A 10998-nucleotide genomic window follows, 5' to 3' on the forward strand; every position below is an offset into this window, starting at 1 on the left:
CTACTTTGGGCAACGATGGGCCGAATTCTTGTTGGGAGCTCGATCAATATCTCCAAGAGAAAGAGGATGCATGGACTCGTATCTTTCGTCGTCATCCTAGGAAATCTTACCTTCAAGCTCTTAGAACACCTAGTTTCTACCATGATCAGATCAAAAATAATTATAGATCCTCTGCTGCTCATGGGGGGATTTCAAACTAAGCTTCATCATCGGGTCAAATTCGACTCACAGGAGCTAATGCCATCCATAGAGCGGTTACCAGTAACAAAGCGGGATTAACGCATTTTCAAAACCGCCCACAGGAATCTTCATGTCTTTGTTGTCACTCATCTGGTCACGCTCGGCCCAATTGCACAAATCGGATTAACTGTAGAGCCTGCAAACGCCCAGCCCAACCTGTCGTGGTTTTGTCACAACAGATGCCCTTAAAAAAGACTTAGATGTGAGGCCATCACAGCTAGGTAGTAGCTTGAATGGGGTTGTACAAAATCGAGAGATATGAGTTTACCTAGGTTCGGCCCCTCACGATCGAGATAAAAAGCCTACATCCTGCTTTGGTTATATTGATGGCGTTATCGATTACAAGGATGCGAATTCGCTAACCTAGCTCTCGACTGATTGTAACTTAGTTCTCTCTGCCACAGGGGCTCCCCTTTATATAACAGGTGAGTCCCCCGACTCACAATTGACTACGGGTCGTAGTACAACCCATGTCTTAGTCTATTTCCTACTCATCTTGTTCCTCGCGTAAGAGAGATTCCTTCTGGCTTCCTTCTTGAGCCGGTCCTGCTAGATTCGAGGTTGTGAGCTAGCCTTCTCCTCAACCCGCCCTCTGGGCCTTGTGAAAGATCGTGGATGTCGCCTAGAAGGGGGGGGGTAAATAGGCGTTTTAAAATAATTACGGTTTAGGCTTGAACAAATGCGGAATAAACCTAGCGGTTAATTTGTCAAACACAAAACCTACAACAACTAGGCTCACCTATGTGCACCAACAACTTATACTAAGCAAGATAAACAACTATGTGATAGCAAGATATATGACAAGAAACAATATGGCTATCACAAGGTAAAGCGCATAAGTAAAGAGCTCGGGTAAGAGATAACCGAGGCACGCGGAGACGACGATGTATCCCGAAGTTCACACCCTTGCGGATGCTAATCTCCGTTTGGAGCGGTGTGGAGGCACAATGCTCCCCAAGAAGCCACTAGGGCCACCATAATCTCCTCACGCCCTCGCACAATGCAAGATGTCGTGATTCCACTAAGGGACCCTTGAGGGCGGTCACCGAACCCGTACAAATGGCAACCCTTGGGGGCGGTCACCGAACCCGTACACTTTGCCAACCCTTGGGGGCGGTCATCGGTACCCGTCAAATTGCTCGGGGCGATCTCCACAACCTAGTTGGAGACCCCGACGCTTGCCCAGAGCTTTACACCACAATGATTGAGCTCCGAACACCACCAACCATCTAGGGCGCCCAAGCACCCAAGAGGAACAAGCTCAAAGGTACCAAGCACCCAAGAGTAATAAGCTTCTCAACTTGTAACTTCCACGTATCACGTGGAGAACTCAAACCGATGCACCAAATGCAATGGCAAGGGCACACGGAGTGCCCAAGTCCTTCTCTCCCAATCCCACCAAAGCAACTAATGCTAGGGAAGAAAATGAGAGGAAGAACGAAAGAAGAACACGAAGAACTCTAAGATCTAGATCCAAGGGGTTCCCCTCACTTAGAGGAGAAAGTGATTGGTGGAAACGTGGATCTAGATCTCCTCTCTCTTTTCCCTTAAGAACTAGCAAGAATCATTGGAGGGATTGAGAGTTAGCAAGCTCGAAGAAGGTCAACAATGGGGGAAGAACACGAGCTAAAAGGATTAGGTTCATTGGGGAAGAAGACCCCCTTTTATAGGTGGGGAAAAATCCAACCGTTATGCTCACAACCCGCACAGAGCGGTACTACCGCTCCAAGGAGCGGTACTACCGCTAGGGCGGAAGTACCCCTTTGAAAAACAACAGCGAGGAGGCAAAAGGCCAGAAGAACCGCCGGAGCGGTACTATCGCTCGTCCTCACGGTACTACCGCTCGACCTCACGGTACTACCGCAAATGGTAGCGGTACTACTGCTTGCGAGCGGTACTAAAAAAATACATCCGGGCCTACCACCGCAAGACTTGGGACAAGTTTTTGGTCCGGAGTGGTACTACCGCTGTAGGAGCTGCGGTAGTACTGCTCTGGAGCGGTAGTAAAAAATTACATCCGCTCCAATTCGCGGTAGTACCGCTGCAGCCTTTTCAGAACACCAAAACTGCCACAACTTTTGCAAACGGACTCCGAATTCGATGAAACCAAGTTTGTTGGAAAGCTAGCGACAAGGGCTAACACAATCTTCAAAGAAATATCAATAAGAAGCAAATTATAAAAGGCCCATAAGAAAATGGTGAGGACCCTTCCTCGGATAAGACCGGTAAAACCTACAATACCGAAAACATCATAGAAGACGCATGCGAACTCCGTTTTCGATGAACTCAAGCTTTTCATAAAGATGACCATAAGATCTAAGACTCGCAAAGAGAACCAAACAAGAACCAAGAAACATGATGCAAGGATGCAATGGTTTGAGCTCTCGACGAACGATACGATCAAGCTACTCACTTGAGAGCCCCCCTTGATAGTACGGCTATCGATCCTATAACCCGGTCTCCCAACTACCACCATGAGACCGGTAAAATAGAAAACCTATTAAGGGCAAACCTTTGCCTTGCACATGATCCACTTCAGTTAGATGATGACGATCTTGTCCTCCTCAAGATGGACCACCTTTCTTGATTGCGTTGGGTCGATGAAGACTAGATGATTGCTCCCCCATACTCCACTATGGATGAGCCACTCTTCGGCACATCTTCACAAGTCCATTGACACCACGATGGATGGCAAGCTTCAAGCACTTGATCTCTTCGTGATTCTTCACTTGAAATTGCACACGGCAATCTTGATGACGATCACCACTTGATGTCATCCTTCCCATGGGTTGTATGATATCATCCTCTTGACGCAAGCCCATGGACACGTACCTAACCCCACATAGACTCTCACATAGACCATGGGTTAGTACACAAAGTGCAATGGACAATGCTTACCATACCATGGGATCACTTGATCCCTCTCGGTACATCTTCTACTCTTTGTGAGTTGATCAACTTGATTCACTCTTGACTTAGTCTTGATCAACCTTGAATCTTTCCAACTCTCTGTTGGGGAACGTAGTAATTTCAAAAAAATTCCTACACACACGCAAGATCATGGTGATGCATAGCAACGAGAGGGGAGAGTATGATCTACGTACCCTTGTAGATCAACAACGGAAGCGTTGACACAACATAGAGGAAGTAGTCGTACGTCTTCCCGATCCGACCGATCCAAGCACCGTTACTCCGGCACCTCCGAGTTCTTAGCACACGTACAGCTCGATGACTATCCCCGGGCTCCAATCCAGCAAAGCGTCGGGGAAGAGTTCCGTCAGCATGACGGTGTGGTGACGATGATGATGTTCTACCGACGCAGGGCTTCGCCTAAGCACTACAACGATATGATCGAGGTGGAATATGGTGGCAGGGGGCACCGCACACGGCTAAGGAACGATCACGTGGATCAACTTGTGTGTTCTAGGGTGCCCCCTGCCCCCGTATATAAAGGAGCAAGGGGAGGCCGGCCAGCCCTATGGGGCGCGCCAAGGGGAGGGGGAGTCCTCCTCCTAGTAGGAGTAGGACTCCCCTTTCCTAGTCCAACTAGGAGACTTGAGGGGGAAGGAAAGAGAGGGAGAGGGAGAGGGAAAGGGGGGCCGCGCCCCCCCTCCTAGTCCAATTCGGACTCCCATGAGGGGGGGCGCGCCACCTCTTGGGCTGCTGCCCTCTCTCTCCCCTCAGGCCCAATAAGGCCCATTACTTCCCCGGGGGGTTCCGGTAACCCCTCCGGCACTCCGGTTTTCTCCGAAATCACCCGGAACAATTCCGGTGTCCGAATATAGCCATCCAATATATCAATCTTTATGTCTCGACCATTTCGAGACTCCCCGTCATGTCCGTGATCACATCGAGGACTCCGAACTAACTTCGGTACATCAAAATGCATAAACTCATAATAACTGTCATCGTAACGTTAAGCGTGCGGACCCTACGGTTCGAGAACAATGTAGACATGACTGAGACAAATCTCCGGTCAATAACCAACAGCGGGACCTGGATGCCCATATTGGCTCCTACATATTCTACGAAGATCTTTATCGGTCAGACCGCATAACAACATACGTTGTTCCCTTTGTCATTGGTATGTTACTTGCCTGAGATTCGATCGTCGGTATCCAATACCTAGTTCAATCTCGTTACCGGCAAGTCTATTTACTCGTTCCGTAATACATCATCTCACAACTAACATATTAGTTGTAATGCTTGCAAGGCTTATGTGATGTGCATTACCGAGAGGGCCCAGAGATACCTCTCCGACAATCGGAGTGACAAATCCTAATCTCGAAATACGCCAACCCAACATGTACCTTTGGAGACACCTGTAGAGCTCCTTTATAATCACCCAGTTACGTTGTGACGTTTGGTAGCACACAAAGTGTTCCTCCGGCAAACGGGAGTTGCATAATCTCATAGTCATAGGAACATGTATAAGTCATGAAGAAAGCAATAGCAACATACTAAACGATCGGGTGCTAAGCTAATGGAATGGGTCATGTCAATCAGATCATTCACCTAATGATGTGATCCCGTTAATCAAATAACAACTCTTTGTCCATGGTTAGGAAACATAACCATCTTTGATTAACGAGCTAGTCAAGTAGAGGCATACTAGTGACACTCTGTTTGTCTATGTATTCACACATGTATTATGTTTCCGGTTAATACAATTCTAGCATGAATAATAAACATTTATCATGATATAAGGAAATAAATAATAAATTTATTATTGCCTCTAGGGCATATTTCCTTCAGTCTCCCACTTGCACTAGAGTCAATAATCTAGTTCCCATCGCCATGTGATTTAACAGCAATAGTTCACATCACCATGTGATTAACACCCATAGTTCACATCGATATGTGATCAACACCCAAAGGGTTTACCAGAGTCAGTGATCTAGTTCACGTCGCTATGTGATTAACACCCAAAGAGTACTAAGGTGTGATCATGTTTTGCTTGTGAGATAATTTTTAGTCAACGGGTCTGTCACATACAGATCCGTAAGTATTTTGCGAATTCTATGTCTACAATGCTCTGCACGGAGCTACTCTAGCTAATTGCTCCCACTTTCAATATGTATCTAGATCGAGACTTAGAGTCATCCAGATCTGTGTCAAAACTTGCATCGACGTAACTTTTTACGACGAACCTTTTTGTCACCTCCATAATTGAGAAAAATTTCCTTATTCCACTAAGGATAATTTTGACCGCTGTCCAATGATCTACTCCTAGGTCACTATTGTACTCCCTTGCCAAATCAGTGCAGGGTATACAATAGACCTGGTACACAGCATGACATACTTTATAGAACCTATGGCCAAGGCATAGGGAATGACTTTCATTCCCTTTCTATCTTCTGCCTGAAGGAAATATGACCTAGAGGCAATAATAAAGTTATTATTTATTTCCTTATATCATGATGAACGTTTATTATTCATGCTAGAATTGTATTAACCGGAAACATAATACATGTGTGAATACATAGACAAACAGAGTGTCACTAGTATGCCTCTACTTGACTAGCTCGTTAATCAAAGATGGTTATGTTTCCTAACCATGAACAAAGAGTTGTTATTTGATTAACGAGGTCACATCATTAGTTGAATGATCTGATTGACATGACCCATTCCATTAGCTTAGCACCCGATCATTTAGTATGTTGCTATTGCTTTCTTCATGACTTATACATGTTCCTATGACTATGAGATTATGCAACTCCCGTTTGCCGGAGGAACACTTTCTGTGCTACCAAACATCACAACGTAAAAGGGTGATTATAAAGGTGCTCTACAGGTGTCTCCAAAGGTAGATGTTGGGTTGGCGTATTTCGAGATTAGGATTTGTCACTCCGATTGTCGGAGAGGTATCTCTGGGCCCACTCGGTAATGCACATCACATAAGCCTTGCAAGCATTACAACTAATGAGTTAGTTGCAAGATGATATATTACGGAACGAGTAAAGAGACTTGCCGGTAACAAGATTGAACTAGGTATTGTATACCGACGATCGAATCTTGGGCAAGTAACATACCGATGACAAAGGGAACAACGTATGTTGTTATGCGGTCTGACCGATAAAGATCTTCGTAGAATATGTAGGAGCCAATATGGGCATCCAGGTCCAGCTATTGGTTATTGACCGGAGACGTGTCTCGGTCATGTCTACATTGTTCTCGAACCGTAGGGTCCGCACGCTTAATGTTACGATGACAGTTATTATGAGTTTATGCATTTTGATGTACCGAAGGTTGTTCGGAGTCCCGGATGTGATCACGGACATGACGAGGAGTCTCGAAATGGTCGAGACATAAAGATTGATATATTGGAAGCCTATGTTTGGATATCGGAAGTGTTCCGGGTGAAATCGGGATTTTACCGGAGTACCGGGAGGTTACCGGAACCCCCCGGGAGCTATATGGGCCTTAGTGGGCTTTATTGGATAGGAGAAAGGGGCAGCCCAAGGTGGCCGCGCGCCTCCCCCCTCCCCTAGTCCTATTAGGACTAGGAGAGGTGGCCGGCCCCCCTCTCTCTCTTCCCCCCCTCGAGGAATCCTATTCCAACTAGGATTGGGGGGGGGGGAATCCTACTCCCAGACTCTCCTGGCGCGCCCTCCTTGGCCGGCCAGCCCCTCCCCCTTGGCTCCTTTATATACGGGGGCAAGGGGGCACCCTAGAACACACAAGTTGATCCTTGAGATCGTTCCTTAGCCGTGTGCGGTGCCCCCTGCCACCATATTCCACCTCGATCATATTATAGCGGTGCTTAGGCGAAGCCCTGCGACGGTAGAACATCAAGATCGTCACCACGCCGTCGTGCTGACAGAACTCTTCCCCGACGCTTTGCTGGATCGGAGCCCGGGGATCGTCATCGAGCTGTACGTGTGCTAAGAACTCGGAGGTGCCGGAGTAACGGTGCTTGGATCGGTCGGATCGGGAAGACGTACGACTACTTCCTCTACGTTGTGTCAACGCTTCCGCAGTCGGTCTGCGTGGGTACGTAGACAACACTCTCCCCTCTCGTTGCTGTGCATCACCATGATCTTGCGTGTGCGTAGGAAATTTTTTGAAATTACTACGTTCCCCAACAGTGGCATCCGAGCCTAGGTTTTATGGTTTGATGTTATATGCACGAGTAGAACACAAGTGAGTTGTGGGCGATATAAGTCATACTGCCTACCAGCATGTCATACTTTGGTTCGACGGTATTGTTGGACGAGACGACCCGGACCAACATTACGCGTACGCTTACGCGAGACCGGTTCCCCCGACGTGCTTTGCACATAGGTGGCTTGCAGGCGACTGTCTCTCCAACTTTAGTTGAACCGAGTGTGGCTATGCCCGGTCCTTGCGAAGGTTAAAACAAAGTCTATTTGACAAACTATCGTTGTGGTTTTGATGCGTAGGTGAGATTGGTTCTTGCTTAAGCCCATAGCAGCCACGTAAAACTTGCAACAACAAAGTAGAGGACGTCTAACTTGTTTTTGCAGGGCATGTTGTGATGTGATATGGTCAAGGCATGATGCTGAACTTTATTGTATGAGATGATCATGTTTTGTAACCGAGTTACCGGCAACTGGCAGGAGCCATATGGTTGTCGCTTTATTGTATGCAATGCAATCGCGATGTAATGCTTTACTTTATCACTAAGCGGCAGCGATAGTCGTGGAAGCATAAGATTGGCGAGACGACAACGATGCCACGATGGAGATCAAGGTGTCGCGCCGGTGACGATGGTGATCATAACGGTGCTTCGGAGATGGAGATCACAAGCACAAGATGATGATGGCCATATCATATCACTTATATTGATTGCATGTGATGTTTATCTTTTTATGCATCTTATCTTGCTTTGATTGACGGTAGCATTATAAGATGATCTCTCACTAAATTATCAAGAAGTGTTCTCCCTGAGTATGCACCGTTGCCAAAGTTCGTCGTGCCCAGACACCACGTGATGATCGGGTGTGATAAGCTCTACGTCCATCTACAACGGGTGCAAGCCAGTTTTGCACACGCAGAATACTCAGGTTATACTTGACGAGCCTAGCATATGCAGATATGGCCTCGGAACACGGAGACCGAAAGGTCGAGCGTGAATCATATAGTAGATATGATCAACATAATGATGTTCACCGATGAAACTACTCCATCTCACGTGATGATCGGTTATGGTTTAGTTGATTTGGATCACGTGATCACTTAGAAGATTAGAGGGATGTCTATCTAAGTGGGAGTTCTTAAGTAATATGATTAATTGAACTTAAATTTATCATGAACTTAGTCCCTGATAGTATCTTGCTTGTTTATGTTGATTGTAGATAGATGGCTCGTGCTGTTGTTCCATTGAATTTTAATGCGTTCCTTGAGAAAGCAAAGTTGAAAGATGATGGTAGCAATTACACGGACTGGGTCCGTAACTTGAGGATTATCCTCATTGCTGCACAGAAGAATTACATCCTGGAAGCACCGCTGGGTGCCAGGCCTACTGCTGGAGCAACACCAGATGTTATGAACGTCTCGCAGAGCAAAGCTGATGACTACTCGATAGTTCAGTGTGCCATGCTTTACGGCTTAGAATCGGGACTTCAACGACGTTTTGAACGTCATGGGGCATATGAGATGTTCCAGGAGTTGAAGTTAATATTTCAAGCAAATGCCCGGATTGAGAGATATGAAGTCTCCAATAAGTTCTATAGCTGCAAGATGGAGGAGAACAGTTCTGTCAGTGAGCATATACTCAAAATGTCTGGGTATAATAATCACTTGATTCAGATGGGAGTTAATCTTCCAGATGATTGCATCATTGACAGAATTCTCCAATCACTGCCACCAAGCTACAAGAGCTTCGTGATGAACTATAATATGCAAGGGATGAACAAGACTATTCCCGAGCTCTTCGCAATGCTGAAAGCTGCGGAGGTAGAAATCAAGAAGGAGCATCAAGTGTTGATGGTTAACAAGACCACTAGTTTCAAGAAAAAGGGCAAAGGGAAGAAGAAGGGGAACTTCAAGAAGAACGGCAAGCAAGTTGCTGCTCAGGAGAAGAAACCCAAGTCTGGACCTAAGCCTGAAACTGAGTGCTTCTACTGCAAGCAGACTGGTCACTGGAAGCGGAACTGCCCCAAGTATTTGGCGGATAAGAAGGATGGCAAGGTGAACACAGGTATATGTGATATACATGTTATTGATGTGTACCTTACTAGAGCTCGCAGTAGCACCTGGGTATTTGATACTGGTTCTGTTGCTAATATTTGCAACTCGAAACAGGGACTGCGGATTAAGCGAACACTGGCGAAGGACGAGGTGACGATGCGCGTGGGAAACGGTTCCAAAGTCGATGTGATCGCAGTTGGCACACTACCTCTACATCTACCTTCGGGATTAATATTAGACCTAAATAATTGTTATTTGGTGCCAGCGTTGAGCATGAACATTATATCTGGATCTTGTTTGATGCGAGACGGTTATTCATTTAAATCAGAGAATAATGGTTGTTCTATTTATATGAGTAATATCTTTTATGGTCATGCACCTTTGAAGAGTGGTCTATTTTTGATGAATCTCGATAGTAGTGATACACATATTCATAATGTTGAAGCCAAAAGATGTAGAGTTGATAATGAAAGTGCAACTTATTTGTGGCACTGTCGTTTAGGTCATATCGGTGTAAAGCGCATGAAGAAACTGCATACTAATGGACTTTTGGAACCACTTGATTATGAATCACTTGGTACTTGCGAACCGTGCCTCATGGGCAAGATGACTAAAACACCGTTCTCCGGTACTATGGAGAGAGCAACAGATTTGTTGGAAATCATACATACCGATGTATGTGGTCCGATGAATATTGAGGCTCGTGGCGGATATCGTTATTTTCTCACCTTCACAGATGACTTAAGCAGATATGGGTATATCTACTTGATGAAACATAAGTCTGAAACATTTGAAAAGTTCAAAGAATTTCAGAGTGAAGTTGAAAATCATCGTAACAAGAAAATAAAGTTTCTACGATCTGATCGTGGAGGAGAATATTTGAGTTACGAGTTTGGTGTACATTTGAAAAATTGTGGAATAGTTTCGCAACTCACGCCACCCGGAACACCACAGCGTAATGGTGTGTCCGAACGTCGTAATCGTACTTTATTAGATATGGTGCGATCTATGATGTCTCTTACTGATTTACCGCTATCGTTTTGGGGTTATGCTTTAGAGACGGCCGCATTCACGTTAAATAGGGCACCATCAAAATCCGTTGAGACGACGCCTTATGAACTGTGGTTTGGCAAGAAACCAAAGTTGTCGTTTCTTAAAGTTTGGGGCTGCGATGCTTATGTGAAAAAGCTTCAACCTGATAAGCTCGAACCCAAATTGGAGAAATGTGTCTTCATAGGATACCCAAAGGAGACTGTTGGGTACACCTTCTATCACAGATCCGAAGGCAAGATATTTGTTGCTAAGAATGGATCCTTTCTAGAGAAGGAGTTTCTCTCGAAAGAAGTGAGTGGGAGAAAAGTAGAACTTGACGAGGTAACTGTACCTGCTCCCTTATTGGAAAATAGTACATCACAGAAAACTGTTTCTGCGACATCTATACCAATTAGTGAGGAAGCTAATGATGATGATCATGAAACTTCAGGACAAGATACTACTGAACCTCGTAGATCAACCAGAGCGAGATCCGCACCAGAGTGGTACGGTAATCCTATTCTAGAAATCATGCTGCTAGATCATGATGAACCTACGAACTATGAAGAAGCG

The sequence above is a fragment of the Triticum urartu genome, chromosome 7, assembly GCF_003073215.2.
Source record: "Triticum urartu cultivar G1812 chromosome 7, Tu2.1, whole genome shotgun sequence".
NCBI lineage: Eukaryota > Viridiplantae > Streptophyta > Magnoliopsida > Poales > Poaceae > Triticum > Triticum urartu.